The following is a 25,312-nucleotide window of genomic DNA, read 5'->3' as shown; positions in this document are numbered from 1 at the left end:
TTTCCTCTCTTTTGTACAGTGACTATTACACATTTTGGGTTTCATTGCTCCCACGGTTCTTATTGCTTTTTTGGAAGAGAGTAAAACCAAATGTGACATAACAGAACAGAATCGGTCAAGTCAAAAGGGTGGACATAATAGATAATATAAAAACATAATACAAGGTGATCAACAATGGTTACCATAATGCCTCCCGCTATTTCTAATAGAATTGCCTATATCATTAGTTGTAATACAATTGAACAAAACAGTAAAGAATAAAACCGACAAAACCAAAACATTGGAGATATTGTAGGTCTTCAAAAGTAGATAAAAGTCAACGAGAATGGGCGTTATAATGAATCTCATTATCTTCTCAGCTGATGCCTAAACTTTTGAACCTGATACTATCCAGCAAAACAGAATAGAGGAACCTCAGTCAAAAACAAGATGGTGAGAGTAATACAGGGCTTCAAATCGAGATAATAGAAAGTCAAAGTGGGTTACTATATTATATCCTGCTATATTTTTCCCTTTAATTAAATGGATAAAAATAAAAAAGTAAATAATGGAGTGGAGATTGAGAAAAAAGAGGGCATAACAGCGAACCAGGGCAGATCAAAACATAACCATTTAAGCAGAATAGTGTTTCACCACCAGATAATCCTGACCTAAAAATAGTTACCATATTGACTCCCTCCCTGAAGTCCTTGAGTACAACTTCATATACTGTAGCATTAAGTATATCAAAACAATGTAAAACCATTTAAGAGAATGACAGCATTATAGAGTATTTAGAATCGACTAACAGAAAATGTACAATAGTCTCTGTATAATCTCCTTGTCTTTAAAAGGTTTTTGCTTATACTATCGTACATAACAAAATCCAATAAGATACAACCTGTTTAGACCATTGGAGACAGAAGAACAAAACCTAGATGAGACTTCAAAACAAGATGGTACTAAATCAGCATTACCTATTAAGATGTCATTTTCTCCAAAAAAAGCTGTTCCTATCATCCAATCTTCTCTGTCTCATTTCTGTTGAGCTCTTTTTCTGTCAGTAGCTGTCAGTTTGTCTTCTTCATTTTGTTCTCTGCTCCATTCGTTGTGGCCTCCCCGCCACTATTTCTGGGTTCTTTGTATTTTTCTTTTTTTAGAATATCCTGCAATACTTTCTGTAGGGTTGAATTGGTGGTTGCAAATTCCCCCAGTTCCTCTTTATCCTGGAAGCACCTCGTTTTTCCATCAATTTCCAGGGACAGTTGTGCAGGATATCTCAATCTTGGCTGGAGATTATTATCTTTCAAAGCTTGAATTATTTCTCCCCATGCTCTTCGTGATTTGATGGTTTGTGAAGAGAAATCTGCTGTAATTCTGATGGGTATTCCCTTGTAAGTGATCTGTTTCTTGTCTCTTACAGCTTTTAATATTCTGTTCTTGTATTGAATTTCTGGAATTTTTATTATTATATGCCTGGGTGTTTCTCTGTTAGGGTTGTAGGTAGCTGGGGTCCTGTATGCCTCATACATCTGAGTATATTTACCTTTTACTAAATTAGGAAAATTCTCCTGGATTATTTCTGTGAGTAGCTTTTGTAGTTCACTTGTTTGTGTCCCTACTTCTTCTTTTATGTTCTTAATCCTTAAGTTATGGCTCCTCTTATCATCTTCTTGTCTTTGTATTATTGCTGTGTGTTTCTTTGTTATTTTTAAGAAGTTTTTCATTTCATTCTCCCATGTTTCAAGTCTGCCCTCCAATTCAGATAGTCTGTCCTTAGTTTCTTTCAAGCTGTTATGCCAGTCTGGGATAGACTTCTTAATTTCTTGATAGTCCCTTTGAACCTGCTTCACATACTCAATGCTTTCTCTGTTTTCTCCATTAAGCAATTCTCCCCTCTTTTTCTGTTCTTCCATTCCACCATCTGCTTTTTCCTGGGTGGTGCTTAGCATTTCTCTAACTATTCTGCATACTTCTAGCTTCAGGTCATTGATAACTTCATTCCTGAATTGGTCTATGAGGCTCTCTAGATGTCGCTTAATGTATATTGGTGCGGTGTCCACTATTTCCTGATTCTCAGGATTGGGGGCCGAGGAGCCTTTTTTGTTGCTTCCCTTCCCCATATTTTCTGTTCCTTATAAAATGCAAGCTTACATAGGAGGCCCGGCTTCCCTGCCTGTCAGCCACAGCCTGATCAAATTGCGCTGGCTAGTTGTTCCCGCCCACCGCTGCGCCCCAGGGAGTTGTGGAGGAGGCTGCCTACGCAGGAGTCGGTCGCTCCTCCGGGCCACCGTCAGGCTCTGGGATCTGGGTTAGGCCAGCCTAGGGAGTCCGCCAGCAGCGTCACTCAGGCCAGGCACTTTTCACGAGAAAGTTCCCATCCCGTCCGAGAGGGGAATGTGTGGCTGGAGTTGCCACCGCGCCCTGCTCTTACAGGACTGCCCGCGCCCAGAAAAACCTCCGCTGGAGTCAAACTGTGGTAGGGAGTCAGTTTCTCTCTCACCTCGCCACCAGTCAGTTTTCGTGTACGCCTCTTTGTCCGTTCTGTTTCCGACTCCGTTCGCAGACTCCCGTTCCCAGAGCTCGGCGCGTCTCTCCTTGCCGAGCCGCTGTGGAGGCAGCCAGCCGCCGGGCGGCGGGAAACCCAAATCGCGGTTTCCAATGGCGCGCGGTCGAGCCTCTACACCGAGACTTTTCTGTTCCTATTTTAGCGCCAGGACTGTATCCTAAGTTGGATTCTCTCAGCCCAGTTCGTTCCTGAGTCAGCAGAGCATATCTCTACTGGTTCGTATCTCCTTAGTCCGCATCATTCCTGGCCTCTGAGCCGAGCCTTTCAGAGAGGCTTCAGTAGTTGCTGTTGTCTGTCCGCCATGTTCTCCGAGAGCTGGAAGTCTACTTTCATGAGTACTTTTAGTAGTGTGGTTGTGGCTGTCTCCATGCCCTGAACAGAATTTAAAACGTTAACCTTTCATGATCATTATGACTTTGGGAAGAATCCGAAGTCACATGGTGCCAGGTTCAGAAAAGATGCATGAGGACAATCTAAAATTTTTATGAACCTTACTTTCTGGGATTAGTTGCAAAATTCACTGTATTTTTGGTCAAAACTTTGATACTCACAAAGAAAGACTTCTAAAACTGCTTCATAAAGTTGGAAAAATGTTAAGATAAATGTGTTTGAAGTGAGGGAGAGTATTTAGAAAAAGATTAATGGCAAGTTGTCTTTTTTATCACAGAGAAAGATCATGTATTTCAAATATAATGATGCTGGTAAGTAGGGAAGATACAGAGACATCTGCAGAGGACTTCTCCAGCAGCTGCTGCCCCAAGTGCTCTCCACTGAGCACTCTCGTGCCAGGGAACAGGGACAGGGCTTGGTCTGGCTTGCCTCCGAGTACTGGGACATCTTAATTGTAGAAAGAATAGGTAATTTACAAAGTGAAGACTCTTTTTTCAAAATGCTACAGGGTGACAAATTTACTTCATTAAGACCAGGATTAGTCATTCCTTTTCCTTTCGGTTTAGTGGACCAGAGTTCAATTAACCCACTCAGATCAGAAGCTATAATTCCTTTCAGTGTTTGGGACTACAGAAGTCAGCCTGGAACTTTCTGTGGAAGTAGGTACAGATTTTCCTCATGGAGCTGGTGGTGATGGTGACCATGCCTGGTGACAACTTTCCATTCTGCCTCCTGGAATGTCTGGGGTGACGGGCTTTCATGGAGATGAGTTCTCAGCCTTCAGTTTGGCAGCCATGGCCAACAACCAGTTCTTATTCTCTGGGGAGCTGTTCTCTTTCTCCACCACTTCTGAGCCTTTGCCACATGGTCTCAGAAGAAGAGGCAGCAGTGTACGGGTTTCTGAAGTGTAAGAACTGATGGGGGAAGGAGGCAGAGGTACTTGTGGTGGTTCTTTATTCTTGCTGGCTTATATAGGCCCTGGGGAGTCTTTTCTAAGGTCTTTCTCATTTCTGGCAAGATAGCATAGATCCAGATCTTCATACAACTTGGCCATAAAGCCCAGTCATACAGCTGCAATGTTTCACACTCAACAGACAGCTCAAGTCTAGTTTTCTCTTCACTGTATTTCTAGACTCAGAGCAAAAAGTCTACTACAGATGACTTCTTGCTCACAGGCATGAGGCTTTTCTTGGAGATGTGATCTTGGTCTCAGATGCAGGCAGAGTGATGGGCAGTGACAAGGAAAGTTTTTGAGTCATCCAGTTTCTAAGTGATATCTTAAAAGATGAGAGTGACTTAGGAGAGACAGAGGAAACCATGCTTCTTCTGCAGATGGAAGAGCATGCCTTGGTGGAAAGGGTTTTGATGGAGACTGTGTGGGTATTTGAAGAGAGAGGGAGGTTTCCAGCTCAGCTCTGTACTCAGGCTTGGGTTGCTCTTTGCCCTTGGGGCTTTGACAGGTGTCTTCTGGGTACTTTTTACTCCTACAGGCTTGATCTTGTCTGTTTTTTTCTTCTGAGAGGAACAGACCCACTATGGAATTCATATCTGCTCCTGGTTTCTCCTCTAAGCCTCTATTCAAGTGCCAGATTTTTAATGTGCTGTCAGCAGAGCAGGTAGCAATTTTGGTGAAGTCAGACGAACACTAGCACACAAAACTGACCTCTTAAGAGTGACCCAGGAGCACGGTAGGTGGATGCGAGGGTGTAGAGACCTTCCATATGTGGGCAGCTTCATTACTCAAACCACTGAGTAAAAACTGGTCATCTGGACTAAGACTTGATTTTAGTAAAAGATAGAGTTCTGGTGTCCACTGAAGACAACAACCAGAGAGGTCTTTAATCCAGTAATACTGAACATATAGATGTTGTCCTCTGTGCAATTAGCAAATAAAGTGGTGCCAGTTGAATACAAAATCAACTGGAGTATCCTAGTTTTTGAGTGCTGCTACCTGGGCACAAGAAAGATTTAGATGTTAAAGATTCTTGTCAATAAGCAGTAAAATTCTTGTGTAAATCCCATATTTTTATTATTCCATCCACAGCTCCTCCTGAAACTATTGTATTCTCATCTTGGAAAAACAGCTATAGTAACACTCTTCTGGAAATTCACAGAAGGAACAAGTTCTTTAGAATTCTGTTTCTTTTTGGACTTTGAAGGTGTTTGCTTGTCTGACAGATTATAAGTTCCATTGATTTAGTTCACTTGCCCCTAGAACCCATCTTTTTTACTGCAACTGGTATCCCAGACCATCATGTTACTGTCTCTTCCACCTGTACAGGATACACTTTCTAAAACTTAGAAAGCGCAACTGACTTGAGACTGCACTGATGACCTTGCATGTTCCAATCAACTCACCAGCTTTTATGTCCCAAAATTTGGCTGTTTGATCACTGGCTGCTGTAACAAGTTTGAGCTTGCCTGGGACCCAGGCCAAGTCAAAGATAGCATTCCAGTGAGCCATCCATTCTTTGAAGCACTTTTTTCTACTAGTTTGTGATTCTATGCTACAAAGCCTTCTTCATTGGTAACTGCTAATATATGTTTCATATATGGGAGCAGCAGAGAAGGTGCATCCAAAAGGAGGAATCTGGATTCCTATTTCTCTGTAAGAAGTGTGCCATTGTAACAGCTGCATTGATGACCAGTAAGAAGGGACTGTAGAGGGCAATGCAAAGACCACTCATTTCTAAGGACATCAAACTGGGGCTGGCAAGAGCACAGAATTGAAGAGTGCCTGGGCCAGGTGGAAAGGCTCAGCTGAGGAAAAAACAGTGAAACTGTCTCCTAAATGCAGCAGAAATCATTAATTTGCACCCCTGACACCACTGTTATTGCCTTCAACTCCTACCATTGAATGGCAAGTTATCTTTTACTGTAATTCAGTCTCTTGAATTTAAACACTTGCTGTATTTTTATAGTGGAAAGGAGAAGGGGGTTCTCTGGGAACTTCTTCGTAAGCTCCCATCACATTGATGAAGACTCCATTCTAGTGAACTAATCACCTCCCAAAAGCCCATCTCCTAAATTATTACCTTGGGCATTAGGATTTAATATATGATTTTTTTTGGGGGGGGCATACATTTTGTCTATAGTCGAAAGTGATGTGGTAAGTTGAGGAAATAAAATTAAACATATCCTCTTTGCTAGTTTTCTATTATTGTGATACATACAATTTTTTAAAAAGCTAGGGTATTGTGTTTGGATTGTGATGTCCTTGAGCTTCCTCCTCTCTCTGGGTGCTTGGCCTTCAGTAGCAGCTCTGTAAAGTCTGTTGAAGCCCACTGCCGAGAAGCTCATTGTGGTGATGCACTCTGACAATGTGCTTGTGTGGGATCCAGTCATGCTGGCTGGGGCCTCTTCTGGGTTAAGAATCAGTTCCTCAAGGAGTGTAGTCAGTGCTCAGGGTAGCAATTCGAACTGTTGACTAATGGTACTGTGTTGCTAGTGAGCCCGGAGGGTAGCTATAGTCCTGGACTCAGGTGGAGAAGATTCTGATGACCTGAATTTTCCAGAAACCTGACTGAAAGATATTCTAGTTTCTATTTGCAAAAGAATAAGACTCTTCAAAATACCAATTTTTGTCTAGGGATGAGATTGTCCTAGTATATTATATAAAATCTACCTTGGGTATTGATGATGGGGGAGGGCTATATAAAGCTGAGAATATGGTAGGATAAGAGGGCCTCCCTGTAAGGGGAAGCAATTGCTCATGGGCTGGAGGTGCAAGGTGGATATGGTGGCACCTAAAGGGGGCTGATGAGATTTGAGTTAGGGTTTTAGCCAGTGTTTGGGAATGTAAAGTGGTCTTTTTTTTCTCTGACGTATATCTCATTAAGTAACTAACTGCCCCATCATTCTTCATTTTTGTCCTCTGGTGCTTGTAATACATTTAGGACATCTCAGAATTTTTCTCTTTTCAAGCCAAAACATTAAATTCCTACATGCTCATTTCTACTCACAAATTCTTTTCTTTATTTTCTTCAGGGTTTCTGAGGAATCTACCAACATACTGCAGTTTAAGGGCTAACAAATAATATGAGTTCCCTCTATCATGTTTATAACAAACGTAGCAATAATGTGGACATCTGACAGACGGAAATGGACAGACCAGTTCTATTCTGTACAAGGCTGGATGGGGGACCTTGCCTTGGATTTGCATGTAGAGTGGATGTCTGAATAAACAATCTCAATTTTGAGCTGCCCCTGCTATCCCCAAACTTCTACAGGGACAGAACAGACTTCAGGACTGTAGTGACTTGGCTGGACATAGATCTGGAGCTTTGTCTTCAGAACATGTAGGGTTAGAAAAAGTATATAGATCTCAGTATAACTGGACAAATCTGCTTTCTTTTGTCAATCTTGGAAGCCATAAGACTAAATTCTCTCTCAGGGTAGCTGGGAAGAAAGATATAGTGTGTGCTCTGCCTTTTTTGCACAGAACCAGAAGCAAATGGGAGAGAGAATTTTCAGCTGTTTACTTTATATGCATAGAAAGAACTATGCTTATATGCATAAGTAGACATAGGATGATCTCCAATTTCTAAATCCATATTTAAAAAATTCCAGAGGGCTCTAATGAAGGCTAAAAGATTTATTTATTTTTAAAATGATTTTCAGTCTATAATTAAATTTAATGTACTTAGAAGCTAGGGAAAAATGTAATGGTTTTTAGAGCCACTTACTGGAAATTCTTAAGTGGTGTTAACTGAAAACATGACAAGAAATGGTCTTTTGGGTTACAGTTTCAGCCATTTGAGTTGATTTAAATAGTTTAAGGTCTTCTTAGATCCATAAGGTGATGTGTAAACATAACTTATCATAACCAGAATTAGTGCTCTCTGTTTGCCATCATTGTTGCTTCCAAATTTTTGGGAATCAGATGAATTGACTACTAGACATTGCCCCTAAGATGTTGCTTGTGTCATCAACCAGTTTAGGCACTTTAGAAACATCTGATGCCAGGTACTGATGTCAGTTTTAGCCCAGTTTTTGCCCTCTTCATTAGAAGTCACAAGACATCTCTGAACTAATGAGGTCTGAGTATACTTTGGACAAGGGGGCAAGTCTGGAAGAACTGGGCTACTCTGATTGTAGGGGAAAGTCTAACCAAGCCAAACCAAACTGTGCCACTTAACAATTTTATTTATTTTTAACTTAGCATATATGTTTGGCAAATACAAATCTTAATTTTGTGTTGAAGAATATTCTCTTATTGATAAATATTAGATGAAAAATGCACTATCATATGGTGTAAGATCGGTAAAACCTAGAGTTATTTTGGTGTAATGAATACTCATTTGAGATCTGAGAGAACAGAAAGAGTAAGGCTAATCTAAGTTGTATTCTAAAGTATGATTAACATGAATATGAAAGTTGGCTCTTTAGCTAGGAAGGTGCTCTGTGGCTCCAATATTGACACATCTTTGTGGCAGTCTTTGGGGAATAGCCAAATTTTCATGAGAAACTCCACCATAGGCTCCTTGTGAATACGCTAAACTGCCAGTGCAGTGGCACATCTTTGACATGTTGGGGAAATGTTCTGCAGTGAATGAAATCTCCTGGGAGGGTCATAAATCCTATGCAACAAATTATACACTAACAGGTTCTTAGGGGAATTCAAATAAATCCTCACAACCGCTTAGCAGGTAATCTCCAGATCAGATTCCCATTTTTCTTAAGAGCAAAATAATATATGGCTTCTTATACTCTCCTAGTGAAATGCTATATATCAAAGATATGAATTTAGTCGAAATATTGATCTTAAGCGAAAGTGAAACTAAGGGAAAGTTGAATGCACTTCACCACAAAAAAGAAGGGTGAGTGGTATGTGCGTAAAACGTGCTTTATAAAGTGAAGCATCTTAGAGGAAAGGAACAGAAAAATTCAGAAGCCTCAATTCTTTTTGACATCTCCAAGTTCAGAAAAAAGAAAAAACCCTGTAGAACAGGCTACATAGCCAAGAGCCTGCTGAGCAAGTTGTCATGGAGATTTGCCCTTGTAATTAAAGGACATAAAATAGATTGCAAAGAAGGGAAATATCTTAATGTTGTGTGAATCATTTTAAATTAGTTTTACTGTACTGTCAGTCACATAATGTAATAATATGGCAGCCCCAAACCCTGTCTTTCAGGGGAGATACTGCCACGGAAGGTGACGATTTGGTGAATTTTGCAGGAAATTCTTGTGTGCACCATAGTTACTGGAGAGTTGAGCAAGTTCCCAAATAATTAGATTAACACAGATTACATCAATGGAATATTTGAGTTTTTCTTTCCTTTCTCTACTCAGGACAAGCATAAAGAAGAAAATTATCTGCCGTTTCTACCTCAGTCTGCCAAGTGAAACACTTTTTTATCAAGTCTCTTTGTAACATCTGTTAACCTCAAGTATTACACGGCAAATACTTGTATAAAAGTTCTTTTAACAAAAAATGTCTTTAGTTTTTCTTAAATAGGCTTTCCTAAGGTCACTTATTATTCAATTATTTGTATGTTGTCTTGAATTTATGAGTGAACTGGACTTCTCACTGAAGCAAAGAAGAAGACCTCATCATAAACGCTGTGCTGTGATATTCACATCAAACTCACCCTCTAGTTGGTGGCTGTAGTTTTTACTTTTAATATCTGAAGCACAACAGGAGATACTGAAATTGCTATTCTTTGGCTTCAGTTGCTAGATGTGACTTATCAGATACCAACAGCCAAAGTCCCCGGTAAACCAAAGTAGCTTTTCTAAATATGCCATTACTTATTTATTTGGGGGATTTATAAAAATGTATAAAAATGCCTTCATGTACAGCCCCCAGGCACATGAATAATGTAAAAGTACAAAACATTAAAAAACAAGAACAAAAAGAAGCCAGACTTTCATTTCTCTCGACACACAGAAACCACTTTTTTGATCAGAACGTTGAATTACAAAGAGGAATTGCTAAAAAATGCAAACAGGAATTTAATAGGACATCAAAGATTTATTCATCAAACAAATGCTTTGCTGCCATCTTGTATGTAAGGGTGGGTGTCTGGGGAGTTTGAATAAGTGACAAGGTAGTTGATGTACAGATTTTTTAATGAAGGAGTCTAAGTGAGAGGGCACTCAGCTTCTGAGTACTACAAGGAGGAATCTCAGATACCTATGCCCCAAGGTAGCGAACAGCAGAGCAGGGACTTATCAAAGAAAGGAATTTGGCTCCATGCATTGTGCTTACATTGTCTTATGACCGTGACTCTCAAGCCCTGATTCCTTCTCTTGCATGGCTGGTCCTCATCTGCTTGCTGTTCTCAAATACAGTTTGTCACTCCTGTCCTTAACTCCATGACTATCCTATTGTTGTCAACTCTGTCCTGAAGACTTGAGTGAGGATTTTGCTCCATTCCTTTTTCCTTGGAATATTAATGTCCAGCCCCTAGTACCTGTTATTTTGATTTGCTTGGCACATTGAATGGCATGTTCTCATTTTTTAAAAAAAATTATAACCTTCCTCATGCAAAGCTAGATTTCTCTTGTTTTGTGGGCCTATAAAGAAGGTCAACATCATGGAGACTTGCACGCTCCAGGAGGGGAGAGTCAGGGGTGTGGGAAAGAAAAAAAGTTAAGTAACAGAAAAATTCTCTGATTTACTGAGAACACTTGTAAGTGATGGAAAAATACGGGAATTCATCGGTTAAGATATAAATATAAAAGAGAAACTTTAAATTCTAGTCACACAAATAGATTCTGTATTCACTACCAAGAAAAACTAATTTCATCAAAATGTAGAAAGTCATACAGAATATTCATTATTTTTTTTGAAGCTATATTTTAGGATGGTTAATGCAGCACCTCTTAAATAGTTGGTTTGTGTACCACACTGACCCAGTGAAGCTGGTACCTGTGCCTTAGGAAGAGAACTGGTATTTACGTATTTTCAGTTCACTCAGACTTTCAGAGAAAGGAGCATAAGCCAGGTTTAAAAGGAAGCTGTAAGTTTTAAGATGATCATGTGAGCCCACTTTCTTCTTATTTTCCTGAAATAATATTGAAATCTGAAAATAAAAAAAATCAAAAAGCCAGATGCTTTAAAAATGTCTGAAGAATATGAGACAAATGATTAAGCAGCTCATGTGAAAAGTCACTAACTACCAATGTGGATGAGAAAGGGTCCACCAAGGCATTTAGTGAATGGATTTTGCTCAGAAAAATTCTTTCAATCACCAACCTCGAGAGCTGCAGGTTAGAGACTGCTGAATTCTGGACAGGAGGTAGCTGGCTACCTATGGCTTCTTGACTTATCCCTGTTTGTGGTTGATCACAGCAAATACAGTTAAGCAAAATTGCAAAGTCATCTGATAACATAAAAGCTTTGATGTGCAGTTCAGGGCATGGCATAGAAATTTAACTAACTTTGTCAAATTTTAAATATTCTATTAGAGAGGATTTTATATTTGAAAGAGTTTTGCCCTAGAATAAATTACTGTACAGTTATGGCGGTGGTCTAACGTGGCAGAAGGCCAAAGTGGTAATGCCTACCACTTCCTGCTTCTTCTTCAGCCTTAATTGCAACTCCCCTTCCTGTTTACATGCACAGAGAATTCCAGCCAGTTCCTCATGTGCAGTGCCCACCTTTAATCAACACTCCTGGTCAAAGGTTACATATGTTCTATACCCTGTAGTCTGGTTGAAGGAGACATCCAGATGTCATGGGTTATGTGCTCCTTTCCACATCCTCACCTCATTAAACCCATTTGTTTTGTACTTTTACTTCTCTAATGTGCCAGAATAATCTAACAGTATTCATGCTGTGAATTCAGCCATGTTGGAACTTAGGGCTTTGAGCAAGAAAGCAACTCGCCTGTGTTCCTGCTAAGCAGCCATGGCTGAGTTGAGTGGCGGGCTGAGAATCAAACATCCCATCTTCCCCCACCCCCATTAGCAACTGGGAGCCAAAGGTCTGAGCATCTCTTGGGAAGATGATCATACACAATATCGCAAATATGGGGGATTTCCTTCTACCATCTCTTTGAAGGCAAATATTGTTTTCACTGTTTTGCTTTGTTCTAATTAATTGTTTGCTCTATTCAATATTCTGTTTTGATAGGTTTTATAATGTTTTGTAATTGGTTTGATTTTGCTATACCTGATTGAATGGACAACTATTGTGAAAATAATGAGTTACATACACTATGATACCTATTACTGTTATCCAGGTGTCCTGCTCTAAAGTTCTGTACCAATTTCACTGCATTGTCTCTATTGGCTTTGTTCTTTCTTGTTTTGTTGTGTTTTACTACCTTCAAGATAAAAAAGTTTAAATTATGTTGTATGTATTAAATTGTTGTTATATGAATGATAGTTCTTATGATTTTATCGTTAGATGTTTACAATCATAACTTATTAATATAACCTCTCTAACTTACCATTACTCAGATTTTCTTTTAATTATCCACAAACTTACTTTGAGCATCAAAATAAAAAGGGTTCTAAGGAATATCTAAATATAACCTGACCAACCAATCACAACAATAAAAATACACAGCCCTCTAAAATTCATATTCTCATCAAAATTTGGAATTACACCAACTCTGTCAAAACAGAAAAATGTGAGTTTAGTAATATTTTTCAGATGTGTATTAGTTACTTTCTTGTGGCTGAGACAATATGACAATATCTGAGACTCATAATTTAAGGAAAGAAGTTTATTTTGGCACACAGTTTCAGAAGCCTTTGGATATTGGCGACATGGTTCAAGGACCTGGTGGAGGAAAGCTGCTCATAGTATGAAAGTCAGGAAGCTGAAAGAGAAAGGAGGAGCCAGGGAGGGAGGTATAGTCTTCTAGGTCACACTCTATGGACTCATCTCTTCTGACCCCCAACAATAAACCAGTTTACATTGCTCTCATGATTCAATTACCTTCCAAAAACCCCACCTCAGGATGAATGAGAGGCCGTTGGGAGACATCCTCTGGCTAAACCATAACAATATATAAAATCTAATTTCTGAGTTAAAACTGTTCATTATTAACTGGAGAAAGAGAAAGTTGTTGTTTGAAGAAATTATTCTCACACCCAAAAGTAACAGACAAGGAAACAAAAACTGTGACCAGAATGAGCTAAATATATTAAAACGGTCACTTGACATATGAATGAGATAAAGAAGGCTGAATAATGTTGTATTTAATCAATGAAGCTGCTAAACTACTCTGAAAAGGATTTGTTAACTTTATGAATTTTAATGAAAATGTAAATATAAAAGTAATTAAAACTTATTTGTTCTAATCTACATTTCATTCATGTAAATATGTGTGAAATGTACAAACCAATTACATGAAAATATAAGTAGTTGTTACAAGGAAAGAAACATGTCATTGAGATATTGATGATCACCTTAATCAATAGCTGAGATTATTTCAACAGAATTTACAAGCATGTAGAAGAGAAAAAAGCAACATAAGAAAATTTTTGCAAATAGAAGTGTTAATGTTGATTCAGAAACCAGAATTTTAAACATAATTTGCATATTTTTAGAATACAAAGAGATTTAATAATTCAAAATAACTGGATCAAAACAAAATAAAATGTATAGAAGAATGGAAAAATGAGTCAGACAATAAAAATAGTATGTGAATTAAAAGCGAGACAGCATTAAACAAACAAACAAACAAAAAAATGCAAACTGAAGGACTTCCAAGATATGCCGACTAAATTAATTTTAAAACACAATTCTCTCATATTGAGTAGGAGCAATGTTTATGAAGAGATAAAAATAAAACAGGGCATAATAAATACAGAAATTAAGGGAATTATAAATGTACTATGAACATGTGAGTAAAATGCACATAATAAATTAAGTAAAGAAATAAAGATTCAAGGCAAAGACAAAATGCATCATCTGAAATGAAGGTACAACATTTATGCATATTTAGGCTCTAAATATAATATCAATGAGAATTGTTAAAAGAAATATTTTAAGCTATAATCACAATTGAAGTTTTCTTTTAATGACTAGCCTACAAAATAAAACATGTAAATCAAGAGTAGAAAACTTAAGTAATATGGTTATTCAATGGATATATGTAAAGTATTATATACAATAAAGAGAGTATACTTTCCAAATGTTTTTTGAATCGAAACAAAGATTAGATTTAAGGAAAACTTGAATAAACTCTCTAGAGTAAGAATTGTATGCAGAAAACATCCCTTAGCTACAATTAAACTAATAATTAACAACCACAACAAAAAAACTGATTTGGAAAACTTTGGAACAATGTACAAGTCATAGTTCAATGAGAAAATAGCATTTAAATTGTATGCAACATGGAAAAAACTGTAATGACATGTTTGAAACATATTACTCAGTAAAAGTTGCACTCCAAATAAAGTTTATTTTTAGAAATATTTTTATGGAACTAGAAATAATAAGTGACAAATATGCAAACATAAAGAATAGAGTTTTTCTTTAGTATAAGAAACAAAAAAGGAGATAGGCCTAGGAGAAATGAATAAGCATGTGTAATATGAGAAACTATTAAAATAGAAAACATTGGATTAACAATTCATTTTTAAAAAGAAAACATCAAAATTGAGAATTTTGATAGATAATTTTTGACAAATAGTAGAAAAGATACACATGCATAGACATAAAGGAAGTCTCTCAAGGTTAATCTAGAATCAGTGAAAGAAAAAGCATATATATGTAATTAGGATTAAAAGGAGGATATAAGCAAATATGAAAACAATGTTAAATCATTGTCAGGAAATTCAATGTAGAACTCTAGATAATAGTTTTATTATCAAGGAAGAACCCTCTAATAGCTGTTCAGTCAGATTTTTCATGGGATAATTCTTTTCTTCTCTTTTAAAAAAAATCAAAATAGTCTTACAGAAAATGTTCATGCAAACAGCCTGAAGTTTTATACTGTCTGAGCTATCTGAGGATAAGTTGCCCTCCAAAACAGGCTCAAAGTTTTATACATAATATATACAAAAATATAATCTACAAGCAAGAACCTGTCTTCCACATCACTATCAAAATCAGGAAATCAACATTAATATAATATCCCGGGTTCAGTTCCCATTCAAAATTTCCCAACTTTTTAGACAATATCTTAAGACTTTTCTTCGGAACAAATAATTTCAAATTCAAATTAGATATTTCTTAAATGAGTCATGGATTCTCTAAGTGAGGAATTCTATTTAGAAGCTAAGATCAGGGCTTTGAGAGCAATTTTGCTACTGAAATGGACAGAGTATACATAACATATATTATGTATGTATTATCTGTATGTATGAATACACAGACATTTTCAACTACATTTCTATCTATGTTTATCATCTTTATAACCATCATCTATCTATCTATCATCTACTATTTAATCTCTTTATAGGATTCATAGCCTGTGTAGGCATCACTGCTGGTTCCTCCATCCCATCCCATCCCATCCCATCCCATCCCATCCCATCCCATCCCACATGTGTGCTGGGCTTCAAAACTCTTCCTTCTGCAGTCCTACTCTTCTCAGGATGATACCCTATACCTGGTGCTCCCGTTCTGAGACACCCTACCCTTCCCCATGGGGGTGAGTGGATCTGATAACCACACTTGATGTTCACCCTTTTACTTTGGTACCCCGACTTGTTTGGGTTCCTGTGCCTCACATCATTTGATTCTGCACTTGCATTCCCTTTGCCTCCGTTGGGCTCAGATCTGAAGTCTCACTCTGATCATCTGATCCTTTTCTCTTCAGTTATAATTAAATCCTCCACTAATGGCTTTTCAGACTAATTGTTTAAAAATAGACTACAGAAAAAAAAGAAGAAAAATGAAAAGATAGTGGAAAGGGAAAGGAGACGAAAAAGGAAGAGAGGGAGCAAACTGCTTGGAGAAAATGAAAACTTTTTTTTTTTTTTTAATTTAAACTCTTCTCCCTTGTGGAGAGAAACATGGAAAATTTCTTAATTCATGTTAAAAGCTAAGATAGCAAGTTAATAATTTCAAAAATATTTTTTAAGTCTTTCTAAAAACTGCCTCTGTATACAGAGAGGATGTGAAGATTTCTGAACATAGGATAGAAGATTGGCAAAAATTCACTCAAGTGTTCATGTGAGTGTGAGGTGTTCTTTTTCTTGTTTCCCTTTACATCAAAGCTCAGAAGCCATGGAATGAGGAGACTGGCAAACCATCAAGAAGGAGGAGTCATAGAATATCTGGAGTCATGGAATAGCTGCTTTGGGATCTTGAGAAGCGATGCTTTCCTGTTCCACAGAAATTATGAAACTGACCCAATCCGAGGGTCTGTATGTCACTGCTGGTTCACTGACTGTCTGTGTGGTATGTCACAGTGGAGGGTCTTCTGACTTCCTCATGAGCTCTTTTGAGGTTAGTGCCCTGAATCACTAAAAAGGACTCAATACAAAGGGAATTTTCAGGAAGGGCTGACTGTCTCAGGATCTTATCATGGCTGATTCATATGGTATTTGCTTTGTCACAGGCATTATCTTGAGTAAAACTAATAAATCACAACCTGTTTAAGTGACAGTGACTGTTGGATTGTAGTTTTACTTGGTGAAAATCTATTATGGAGAAAATCGATTCACATTATATGGGAGAAAGGAATAGGTCAAACACTGGGAGAGGGATGAATTCCTTCAGCAGTCAGTCATTAATATCCTCAGTCTCTCAGTTGCTTTGGTGGACACTTGAATCTTTATTGAGGATGCTCCAGAGTCTTTTACAGTAATAATCATTTTTCCCTCCATGGGTAAGAGGACAAACCATTGCATGAGTTGCTCTGTATGTCCACAAACAGTTTTGGTCTCATCTCTCAGTACTCTGACCTTTTTTAAATCTTATGCCACACTGACCAAGAGGTCAGACACACTCTTGGTCATGGGACTTGGCAATGTTGTTCGCTTTGTCTGTACCACATCTCTTCTCCTATTTTGCAAGTCAAGTCAAGTCAAGGTCCATGTTCTCAGTGAGGATTCTCATTGGTCTAACTCATATGGCAACTTTTCTCTGCCCTTGGCTCCTCATCTTTCTGCCTTGCTCTACATTTTTTGTTAGCCTAATTGACTTTAAACCTAACATATGATTTCTTTGCTTGTCATGTTTTCACTTTATTTTTCTTTTCCTTCAGCTAGAGTGTATGCCCCATACAAGCAAACATCTTTATCTGCCTTATTTACTGCTATATTCCAAGCACCTAAAGAAGTGCCCAGAGCTTGAAGTGCTCAATACTTGTTTGATGCATGAATAAAGAAAAGGTCTCATTTTGCAAGAAGATATCTGTGATCCACCAAAATCACCATTGTTAAGGAAAAAGCAAATGACATATTAGGTTATGGAGTATAGTTTTTGTTTGTATGGAAAAATGCACTTCATATTTATCACCTTTCTTACAGTAATGTGCTCTGTTGATACATTGTGTCAACATGAGAAGTTTAGAAGTTTAACTAAGCAACTCAGCAGGGAAGCAGGGTCCTTACTTTGTAAACAATCTCATCCTGTGCAAGAGTGGGGCAGGGAGATTTTGTGAATGCTACACTCTCTTGGAGGAAGGGTGGCTTGTGTACAATGTAAGTGAGGAAAAGAGGCTTGCAATTTCCCATTTTTGCTTTTGTTGCTTTGCTGTCTCCTGCTGCTTGAAGTATTGCCCCTGTGCCATGCCACTCTACCTTGGAACCATCTGATTATGGACTGAAACCTCCACAAACTGTGAGCTAAATAAACCTTTCCTTCCTTAATTTTGAATGTTGGGTATTTTGTCTCAGCAGCAAGAAAGAAGTAACCAAGACAGAATGTTTGCAAGATGGAAATGTTTAGTGTATTTTTTTCTAGTAGGCTGAAACATGGGCAGCTTTTATTCTTGTTAGTGTTTATTTACTTACGCAGTTGAATAAGGTCAATAATATAGTAATACTTCAGTTGCTGAATGGCGCAAGCATCAACGTTGTCACTACCCAGATAGCAAAGTTTGAAAAAATCTGCACGGTGTTCGTAACTTTGCTGAACTGTCAACTGAAAATCATTCTTGAGAAAATGTATATGAGCAGAGAAGGAGCCCCGTGTTGTGTTTTATCATGGGCACAAAGAAGTGACAGACACTTCAGTCTAAATGCTTTCTTGCCCAGATAAAATGTAGTTGAGAAAAAGTGAAAAAAGACCAACAGAAAAGATTCCTGAAAGTGTACTGCATGTAGTCATATGGAAGGAGACACTTATTCCAAAAAACAAAACAAAACTCCTCCTCCTCCAGTTTCTCTCCAGTTTCCACTATGCCAGTGAGTCTCCAAGTCAAGATAAAGTACTTGTTCAAAATGTATTAAAATATTTATTATACTGTATTTTGATATTAAATGTATTTTATTTGTTGATGTGTTTCTGAGTCAAGGTCTGATTATGCAATTCAGGATGACTCTGAACTCACTACATAGGTGACGCTGGCCTCTAACTCATAGAGATCCTTATGCCTCAGCCTCCTGAGTGCTAAGATTACAGATGAGCATCACCACACTCAGCTACTGTATTTATTGTGGTTAGATGTTTTCAGGAATATTTCCACAACCTATGACTGTTAACTTTGTGTTCAAATCCATGAAAAATTAATTATAAGCATAATTTTTGTACCTCAGAACTAATTATTTTGTTTTACATTATTTCTTGTGGGAAAATATGTTTGGTTCTTGAAATTTGCAATATTTGAACATGAATGTGGGATGAATTGAGTTCAACAATAAAGTATCACCATACTAATTTGACGCCTTCTTAGTGGAGAATGATTATTGATTATTTTTGGCACTCAATCTGAACCGGCACAGAGAAAATGAGAGAGAGAGAGAGAGAGAGAGAGAGAGAGAGAGAGAGAGAGAGAGAGAGAAAGAGAGAGAGAGAGAGAGAGAGAGAGAGAGAGAAGAAGGCCTTTAATGCGGGCATGGGAGAGTTTCATAAGAGTATACTGGCTCTTTTAGCTGGGGGAAGAAGTTTTGGGAAGAAGTTTTGGAAGTGGGAAAAATGACCTATGAACTGCTGATTTGAAGAAGCATCTGCTTATATAAAACAGGAAAGAGAAAGATTTACTGGGGATTGGAGGGTGGAGGCTTGAGTGGTTGTGGAATCTTGGGATTGCAGAGGGCTTGTGATATGGGCAGAAAAAGGATGGACTCCAAAAACTAAAAAGAAATGCTTTATTAGCTGAGCTCAGTGACAACACTGTCCCAGGAAAGCAGCCAGGGAAGTATGTGCCCAAGCCAGGGGCTGCAGGGAGTTATAAAGTAGCAAGCCGGGTCTTAGGACCATTTTGTCCTCATAAAAGGAACGAGGGAGGTGGAACAAGCAGTTACAGGAACCAGGAAGGCAGGGAGGGGGTTACATGGTGGGTATGTTACAAGGTTGCAACTTAATTGACAATTGTACAAGTTTTACAGGAAGAGAACAAGTTATAATAAGTATAGCATATTTTGGGGTTTTTGAGCTTGTAACAGCTTGGTGCACACACAGAAAGAGAGCAGGAGGTTTATCTCTGGAATGAGGAGGAGAACATAGCAGTCACTCTTGGAGAGATAAATTGTTTCTCTGGGTCTGGTACCAAGTGGGGCAGATGTCATGTTTAAGGTAGCTAAGCTCCAAGCTAGCAGAACGTATCAGAGAACCCTAATTCCATACATCCTTCTAGCATGGTAGCTCCTGCACTATACTTTCTATTCCTGGATGAGAACCTCTGGGAAGCTGTTTTTCCTGAAGTATCTCCGTCATGGTTTACGTTGGTGGACCTCAGGCCTCATGCATTTGCATTGTGTATTTGTGATTGTTCGTTGTCTAGCGCTTGGATTGATGGTGCCAGTGCTATGTTCACCTAGGGGTGGAGCCAGCATATAATGTAATGCCAGGAAGAAGGTATGTCACTCTCTCTTGCTGATTTCCACCTTGCTGTTTGCAGCCACCATGAACTGCAACCCCACCATGCCACCCTGCCTTGGAGCCAGTTGACTATGGACTGAAACCACCCAAAACTGTAAGAAATAAACCTTTGCTTTCCCAACTTTGGGCATCAGGTATTTTGTCTCAGCTACGAGTAAGAGGTTACTAAGACAGCCTCTGAGTATATAGATCTGGGAAGCTCTGTTTACTGTTGTAGTAATTTTGAGATAGCCCATAACACAAACATAAACATGCATGTACACACAACATATACACTGTGTGTATTTGCCACTTCCAGGTCAGGGTCCTCTGTGAAGTCCACAGTGCAACCATCCCACAGCATCATCTGCTGCATTCCTCAAAATCCCTTTGGAATTTGTGGTTTATACTGATCGCTTGGCATTCAGTACATCTTGCTATGTTTTCTTTATTATTTAGAAATAGTTTTTATTCTCTTATCTTGCATATACTTGTCTTTATATTTTTCTATTCCAAATACCTAAAGATCCATACACCTGTGATAATGATGAAAACTAGGAGAAAATAGTATCCTAGGAAATACTTTCAGTGTGATCACAGATCAAAACACGACTTGGGATTGAGATGCAGTGCCACATTCATCCTCAATTAATGTCAGTCTGTGCATTTTTCCTTTTAAAGTTGCTGAGTTCTGGAATGTGGAGAGGGAAACTTGTCAGGATGGCAGGTGGGGTGGAGATGGCTGGGTTGTTGGAGAGAAGGAGGCAAGTAATCCACAAGGCTAATTTACAGGAAGACTGAGAATTCGCAGCCTAGTGGATCTTCTGAAATGGAAATGGCAGTGAGATGTACAAATATATATTTGAGACCTCAAAGTGGGAGTTGCTGAAGCTAATGACAACATAACGATCAAAGACACCAGTGTGGTCTGAACAAGCTAACAAGCCTTGTCTCTGTAGTGACAGTCTCTCCTATTGCTCTCTCCTCACTGCTGAGAAATGCAGAAATTAATCTTAAGAAAAAGTTTTGGTAAATAATGATTAAAGTAGAAAATGATGCCTTTCTTAGTCTCTTTTACTTTATTCCAGGTGCCAAGGTGGACAACAACAGCACCAACAGCAACAGCAACAACAAACTTACGTGTATGACCCTGGTTTACACAGAAACTGGTAATATAAGTAATTTCATCATCTCTATGAGTGCATTATTAGGGTTAGCAAGCCTAAAATGGGAACTAAAACGTCAAATTCTTAAATGGGCTTTGTTCCCAGCACAATGTCATATTATATGATCCCATGTTTGGTGTAATATACTTCAGGTTAGGAACTAACATCTGGTTGATTGGTCGTGATACTTAGCAAATATTACTATGGGTAAGCAGATATCATTAGCTTCAAAACTCTTAGAGGACTCACTCTTTGCATCATCCACTTGACAATTAATCATGTACTCTCTGGTGACAGCTCCAGGATTACCATAGTATGTTAACTAGTTTGTTTTTTCTTCTTTTTTCTCTTTAAACAGCAATTTGGGTATTTGTATCTTGCTGCTCCAGACACAAGCTTCTGCAAATCACAGCTATTGATGGAAATTTGTCAGTGTTTCACACTGTGAGTTGTCCTAAGTAACAGGACCCTAGTAGTCCACATGAAACATAAAGTCATCTCCAAACTCCGACACATCATTCATTGAGTTAAACGTAGTTAGTGCTGTAGGGATGCTGTTAGTGCTTTGACAACTTCCGGTGGACTTCCTATGTCTAGGTGTATCCATCTCACTCTGGCGCCTAACACATACATCTTTGGTGAAAAGCTTCCCTGTGTTTGGAAGGTTTACAGTTTGCCCATTGTGCACATCAGATCTAGGGGCTAAAAATTTATAGCTCTTGGTGATATTCCAGAGCTGTAACAGGTAGTTTTGTATATCTGTCTATTAAGTATTCTCATTTCTTGTCCTTTTGTTAGATTTTGTAATATATATCTTACCAAATTTTCCAGCTTCCTTGTAAGGTTGTCCATCAGCTTCCTGCGGCCTTAATCATACATCAATTTCTAGCTGTCTTTCCTGTCCTAAGTAGCTTTCCCTGTCTTCTCTTGGTGTCATTAGACTTCCCAGATATACTCCATGAAGCTAACTTTGATGTCATTGCTTGATTCTGTGGAAAACCAACCAAAACTTTGGTACTAACATGTTCCCAGAAGCTGGTTTTGGGATCGGGGTCCCAGGGTTAGTTCACTTTATGATTGGATGCCATCTTAGGGGAAGATAAGATATGGCTGTCCATAGTTGGTATAATAACAAAATTACTGAGACACTGCCTTAGCTCAGACTTCTGTAATAAAATACAGAATAAAATGGGTGGCTTAAAAAATAGCCATTTACTTTTCACTGGTCTGGAAACTGGAAATTCAAGGTCAAAGCACCAGCAGATTAAATTCCTGGTGAGAGCATTGTTCTTGACTTGTAGTGCTCTCTTGCTGGATCTACATGTGACTTTTTCTTGGTGTCTGTTCATGGAAGATGATCAAGATTTCTTCCTTTTCCTCCCTCTCCCTCTTGCTCCACTCTTCTCTCCTCCTCCTCCTTCATCTACCAACTCCACTGTCATGATTCATCAAAGTTCTTCAAGACTCTACTTCCAACTATCATTACATTGGGGATTAGGCCTTCAAGTCTGAGTAGTTCTGCAGGTCACAACAACCAAGTGGCGGAGACGGACACTACTTCTCTCTGTAGCACTGATGCTTCACCACTAGTCTCCACTGGATTCTTTTAAGAAAAGAATAGAGAGGAAAGACTTTAAACCCTGTTCATAGATGAATTTGTTACATAGAGGATCTAAAAACAGGCTCCAGCTGCCCAGTGGCCACATTCAAGGAGGGCTCTGACAGTAACTATGGGATGAAATTTTTGGAGAATATTATTTCAAGAAGTCAATGCATCATCAGCTTACTGGAACGAAAAGTGGTTGGAGATAAGGACAGAATGCTACGTAGAAGTAAATGGTTTGACCATTAGAACTTAGGAGCAGTAACACTGGCTGCAAAGTGAAGATATCAGGGGGCAATCATGTGATTAGAATTAAGCGTGTCCCAAATTAAGAAATTGAGTTTTAGAATGGGCACTAAGTTTCCTAAGGCATTTTTTTGGCCATTACTCTGACTTCTATGTCTTTTATTATGAAAACACTGTGGCAATGGGGAGACACATGCATATAAGGATTCATGGGTATTATCAAGCCATGCAACATTGGAAAAAGGCAGAAATGCTGGCCAAGGGCCAGGGGGGTCTTAACCAGTCAGAATAGAGAGGTGACTAGCATAAACTTATTGCCTTGGGACCAGTTGCACTGGTGAGGAACTATAGATTTCACTAAAAGTTCTATAAAGCCCTTTTTCCTTTCTTTCTCCCCTCCATCCTTCCTTTCTTTAAATAATTCTTTAAAAAGGTAAAATAATTCATAATTTTCAGGCCATGCAAAACAAGCTCTGGGCAGTTTGGTGGCCCAGTTCTGGATACTCGTTTTCCATAAAGGCAGGACTGTTGTATATTTTGCTTCAAAGCCTTAACCAGTGCCTGGCTCTTACGAGGGAATTTAGAAATGGTTTTGAGTGAATGGGTAATTAATAGAACACTGAACACTATGGGATCTGGTACATAAATGTTATATTAATTTTATCTTGTTAGCTGAAAATGGATGAGGCGTCTGAAGAGATTACTTTTCTGAGAAAAGATCATGTCAGATAAGCAAAATTAAATCATTTTATTGGCTGATGATGTACATATTGATAGAATTAAATAACTAATAATTATTTAGTCCTTTGTGACTTGATTTCTCATATGCATTGAGTCACATTCTCATTTCATTTAAAGAATAGATTCTACACCTTGACCGAAGTCTTTGGTTTGTTCATCAAGGAGTTTCAACCAGGTCATAAAATAGGTCAGTTTTAAAAATGTGTCTTATGGGTCAAATTTATTTTAAAAAAGTTAAATTGAGGTTAGAGATGTGAACCATTGTGTAATTATTTACTTTGGATTCTGTCTCTAAGAATAAGGTGACCTAAATCTAATACTCATTTATTTGTTTGGAGAAATTCAGAATCTTACTGAGTATTTCTTAATTCTCAAATTGTCTATATGCAATTCCAAAGTTAATTCTCTCTTCTTTAATATTTTTCTGTAGGAAATATTGTTACATTATATGTTTGTAACAAAATGTTGCCACATTATGTTTATTTTTCTATATTTTCCATTTATTTGAAGCATAACTGGTATATAACTGCATATATTTAAGTATACAATTTGACGAGTTTTGACCAGCATATACACTTGTGACATCATCATATCAAGACAATGAACATATCTAGAATTTCTCAAAGTTGTTTTTTGGCTCATAACCTTTTCTTCTTTTCTGCTCTCCTCACAACTCTTCTTATCTATAGGCAACTACTGATTTGCTGTCTGTTCTTAAAGATTACTTTGCATTTTCTAGAATTTTGCATAAATGGATTGCAGACTATGTATTTCTTCCTGTCTGGCTTCTTTTATTCCATGTAATTATTTTGAGACTCATTCCTGTTGCTTCATATATCAATATTTCATTTTAAAAATTAATTATATTGGTATACTTCTGATATAGCAATTCATCATAGGTAATTTGTTCCTGTTCATAATATATCTTAACTCTTCTTTTTTTCCTCATTCACTAAACCAATTCCATGTGCTGGGCTGGTCACTGGGTTACCCACTAGTCATACCAGTTGAGTTATTGGAAAGAAACAGAAGACACAAAGTTATATGCAAATGGGGCCTTTGAAAAAGTCTCAGAAAGGCACTATTTACAAAAGGGTAGGAAGGCCGCAGAGAAACAGAGAGACAGTTTGGGACTTATGGGAAAGAAGTAGTAGCTGCTTTATCTGGAGGCTGAGTGGTTATAGTAAGCCAACCTGAGCTGGCCATATGGGGAATGTGATTCGACTAGGAAGGCTGTGGGGTTCCTAGCAAACCACCAGGGAGAGAGAAAAGCTCCAATGTTCTTCCTCTGCATCCTCCATCCTCTGAAGCTTTCCATCCTCCATGCCCAGCTGGGGGACCCTGAGAAGTGGTGCAGATCACTACATGGAGTAGATAGGGAAAGATGTGAGAACATGTAGAGAGGATCAAGAGATTAAATGTATCAGTCAAATGATGAGATACACATACCAATGAAAAGCTAAATGGCATATTTGTTTAGTTAAGGCAGGTCTAAAGAAGATTAGATACGGAAGAGAAAATTTTAACTTCTGCCCACAGAAGTAGGGGAAGCTTTCCATGAGAAGCCTTCTTACACCGAGACTGAATTTCTCTATACACTGTAACACTCAAGTGTGAAAAAGAACTGGAAAAAAGAACAAAGAATACCACTGAAAACTTGGGTCTTATGATTTGTAGGAAAACAGTGTAAATGTAATTTATTGTTCTTTTGCATGGCAATATACGTAGGTATTATTACAAGG

At 38.2% G+C, this 25,312-nt stretch overlaps 1 long non-coding RNA gene and 1 pseudogene across 1 annotated transcript in view; one reads left to right on the top strand and one right to left on the bottom strand.

Moving 5' to 3' along the window:
• Positions 1 to 25,312, top strand: part of LOC134478546 (uncharacterized) — a 364,684-nt gene that overhangs the window by 179,250 nt on the left and 160,122 nt on the right. Inside the window, exons 3-4 of the long non-coding RNA XR_010051254.1 lie at positions 19,855 to 19,929; positions 20,903 to 20,983. This is a non-coding gene — a long non-coding RNA (uncharacterized LOC134478546). The remainder of the gene's footprint in view (positions 1 to 19,854; positions 19,930 to 20,902; positions 20,984 to 25,312) is intronic.
• LOC100734646 (denticleless protein homolog) lies at positions 3,553 to 6,238 on the bottom strand (annotated as a pseudogene).

Source organism: Cavia porcellus, unplaced genomic scaffold, assembly GCF_034190915.1.
Source record: "Cavia porcellus strain 051 isolate PalLab524CR breed Dunkin Hartley unplaced genomic scaffold, mCavPor4.1 scaffold_13, whole genome shotgun sequence".
In the NCBI taxonomy this organism is placed as follows: Eukaryota; Metazoa; Chordata; class Mammalia; order Rodentia; family Caviidae; genus Cavia; species Cavia porcellus.
Note: the sequence above shows the minus strand (reverse complement) of the source record. Positions and strands in the feature narration are given on the sequence as shown.